The sequence below is a fragment of the Oryzias latipes genome, chromosome 18 (assembly GCF_053564925.1).
Source record: "Oryzias latipes strain Hd-rR chromosome 18, Olatipes_Hd-rR_3.1".
Lineage (NCBI taxonomy): Eukaryota > Metazoa > Chordata > Actinopteri > Beloniformes > Adrianichthyidae > Oryzias > Oryzias latipes.
The window spans coordinates 11738096-11741831 of record NC_136254.1 but is presented as its reverse complement, the minus strand read 5'-3'; the positions used below and the strand labels follow the sequence as shown (position 1 = coordinate 11741831).

At 46.0% G+C, this 3736-nt stretch overlaps 1 long non-coding RNA gene across 1 annotated transcript; it reads right to left on the bottom strand.

Annotated features, from left to right (window-relative positions):
* Positions 1-2451: 2451 nt before the first annotated feature.
* On the bottom strand, positions 2452-3468 carry LOC144987163 (uncharacterized). The gene is made up of 3 exons (XR_013651041.1): positions 2987-3468; positions 2705-2844; positions 2452-2589 (listed from the first exon to the last, which is right to left on the bottom strand). It is a non-coding gene; the product is annotated as an uncharacterized LOC144987163 (long non-coding RNA).
* Between the last annotated feature and the right edge of the window lie 268 nt (positions 3469-3736).

Genomic DNA, 3736 nt, shown 5'->3' with positions numbered 1-3736 from the left:
CTGATGTTGGCCGCTAAAACATTGCTGCCCAGTGGACTGGGGTGAATACCATCAGATTTATAGAATGAAGTTCTGTTCCAAAACAGGTTGAAATTGTCAATAAAAACGAACTTGTTCAGGCTGGCAACAGACTGGAGCCAGGTGCTCAGACTCAGCAGCCTGCTGAAGTGGCCCTGGCCGTGGGAGAGGGAGGGGAGGGGTCCCGAGATAAAACAGTCAGTGGGCAGGAGTTTAAAAAATTAAAAAGTCTGATGAATGCCTTTTTAGTAGTTTCAGACTCCCTGTAGGAGGTGTCATTAAAACCCACATGTAAAATCAGCCTCCTGACTGTGGAAGGGAGAGACTGCAGCAGGTCTGGGAGTTTCTCCAGAATATCCAGAACTGTGGCTCCAGGAGAGCAGTGAGTGACCGCGTTGAAGAAGCGGACCTTCCTTATTATAGAATCCCCGATTATCGCCGTTGACGGGGCAAACAGCGGAGGAGGAGACGCGGGCGGAGGTGCAGCGCCGACAGGCATGACGACAGCGGCAGCGGCGGCCTCACCTTGCGGCCGGTGGTCCGTCAGCAGCGGCGAGGCCCGAGACTTGCTGGAATGGAAGCGGACGGCTTCCTTCAGGATCCGATGGCGGGAGGATGCGAGGGGTTCCAGCGGACGCTCGTCTGATCCTGATGGTGGAGCTTTCGCGGTGATCCTCAAGGCCCGATCCGGGTTGCTGCATGCCGCGATGCGTCCGTCCTCCTCCGGGATCACCGTGGCGTCTCTCCGGAGAGCGGGGAAATCGAGAGTGGAGCCCAAATCTGGTGGAGTCTGTGCCGCTGTAGTCGCTGAGGAAGGAGCGGGAGAATCCGCGGCCAGACTAGCGAAGCGGTTGGAGAGACTCAGGACAGGAGGCCTCCGGCGGGTCTCATCAGAACTCCTTCTGGGCCTTCGGACAACCACTTCTTCATACAGGGATCGTTGCTTAGGAGTTGAAGATGAAGAAGGGCGTGCGCAGGTGGACGGATCCCATGGAGCTGTGTCCTGGAGTGCAGCGCTAAGGCAGCTTAGCCGCTTAGACTGGGCGAAGGAGACGTCCATGAACTTGGACAGGAGAGCGTCCTTCATTTCTAGTTCAACCCTCAGACGACGGATGTCTTCTTTGAGGTCAGTAATGATCCCCGAAGCTGTACTTAGAGACTGTAAGTCCAGATCGTAGATTGGATTTGGGTTTTTTGCTGTTTTTTTTTGCTGAGGTCTGGTCTGGACTCACCACTGCTATCTCACCGTCCGCCATTTTTATACTCGTTCAATCGCTTGTTTAAATGGAGAGTGCACCCTGAGCATCTCTTCAATTAAATCAAATTCTTCAGAAGTCAGTGGCGTAAGATCATGTCTCAGTGAGGCCAAAGACACCCAGACTGCCTCTTTCTGCTCAGTCATTCTCTCCAGCATGTAGTAGGTGCTGTTCCATCTTGTTGGCACCTCATTTATTAATTTATGCACTGGTTTTCCCAGCTTTTGCTGAATTTGAGCATTTTCTTTGGCCGTGGTGCTTGATCTAAAGTAAGGCAAGGCAAGGCAAGGCAAGTTTATTTGTATAGCACAATTCGTACACAAAGTAATTCAAGGTGCTTCACAAAACAGAAAAATGCATTAAAATCACAATACATCATAGAAATAATCAACATAAAATTTACTTTAAAAGAAAAGGAAAAAAAAAGATTTAAAAAGAAAGGAAGGAAAGAAAAGTGCAGATAGGACCTTTCAGTCATATACACGGCTAAACAGAAATGTTTTATTTGAACATGAACACAGAAGAGGCCTGTCTTACGACTTCAGGGAGGCTGTTCCAGATTTTAGCTGCAGATTATTGAAACGCTGATTCCCCTTGTTTAGTTCTGACTCTGGGAATCAACAGGAGGCCGGCCCCTGAGGTCCTCAGAGTACGAGATGGTTCATATGGCACTAACATGTCAGAGATGTACTTTGGTGCGTGGCCATGGAGAGACTTGTACACAAGCAGAGCTGCTTTGAAGTCTATTCTTTGAGGTACAGGGAGCCAGTGCAGATACCTGAGCACAGGACTAATGTGATCATACTTCCTGGTTTTGGTCAGGACTCGAGCAGCAGCATTCTGGATGTACTGAAAGTATAACTAAAGTATGTCACAATTTGCCGTGTTTTGTTGCGTTTATCTGTCTGTCATAATGGGATCACATGAGTTTTTTTACAATTAAATTGATTGAATGGGCAATACAAATAGTTTGGCGTATTTGCAGTATACGAGCAGATGAAATCATATTTACTGCTGCATCAGTGACAAGACACCTGACCTTGCTCGCTATGCCCCACTCCTGCATAAGGCTCCTTTTAGCCATGGTCAAGTTATCTGCAGTGTGTTTCTGTGAGAAATGCTGCACTCCGAAGACTGATGTATGCAATTCATGGCTGTTTTGGTCCACATAGTGGCAAGTAACAGCAAGATAAGCCTCCATATTAATCGAGGTCCACATGTCAGCTGTTAAAGTCACAGCAATGGCACTCTGGAGGTCCTTTTTTGTTTTCTCCTTTTCCTCCTCATATTTCTGGTCCACCAAGTCCTTGACGGTCTGAATATAACCATACAAATATTGTAATACCTTATGAATACATGCATGTCTGTGTGTCTATCTTTCTATCGACAGTACTCATTAATTAATTCAACCATACATTTATTACACATACCTTCCTGCTTGGTAGAACATATGAGGGTGCAACAAGCTGCATGAGCGCCCTGAATCCCTCATTTTTGACAAAGGTGAATGGCTGACAGTCTTTAATGATCATGTTGACCACAGCCTCATCCAACGCTTGCTTGTTAGGAACTGGAAGCCAAAAAGAAATATTTTGTTTAAGGCTTGTTAAAGGGCTGCAATTTTACAAATAATATTGCAGAGTTACACAAAGCCTTTTTGTGTGTAATAAAGTATTTTTGAAAATTCAAGGTTTGTGAGAATTTCATCATACCTGGGGTACTCACAGCAGGAGTGTCTGCCGACTCTTCATTGCCATGCCGAGCTCTATAATGCCTCAGCATTGATTACGTGCTGTTATTGATGTAAGACAATTCAGTTGAGCAGAGCCGACACTTCACCTACAATAAAACAAAAAGTTAATCTGAAAACAAATCAAGCCTCGTAGAAGAAAAGAGTAGAAACACTGAATTAAGAACTAACAATAAACAATGGCCAAAGGAGGAAAAGATTTACCTTATTCGCCGTCAAAAGATCAAAATTATTCCAGACTTGGGAAAATTTCCTAGAGCGGTCCATGAGTAGAAGCAATGCAAAAACTCCAAAAGGCACTATAAACAGTTTACTCTCCATACAACAAACCCACGACATGTTGATGCAGTTCGTTTGCTTATAAACACAATTTGGCGCCGGCAAATCCAAATGATACACTTCCTGTATCGGTCACGTGATTTTTTGTTAAAGGGATACACGCACCGATAGGGGGTTTCACACTTGTGCACTCGGCACAGTGCTGACGCACCAGTGTCGCTCGTCCCAACACTAGTTTTTAGTTGTTTAGTTATTAAAGCTCCTTATCCACCTAGAACTCCTGCCTTTTCCTCTCTGCGCCCGCCTGGGTACTTCCCTTCTCCCTGTAACGTGTCAAATTATTTCCTCCATCCATCTTTTAACCCTTGGCAAGGGCCTTGCTGGAGCCCATCATAGTCGCAGGAGTTGCGTGCGTTAAACCCTGGACATTACT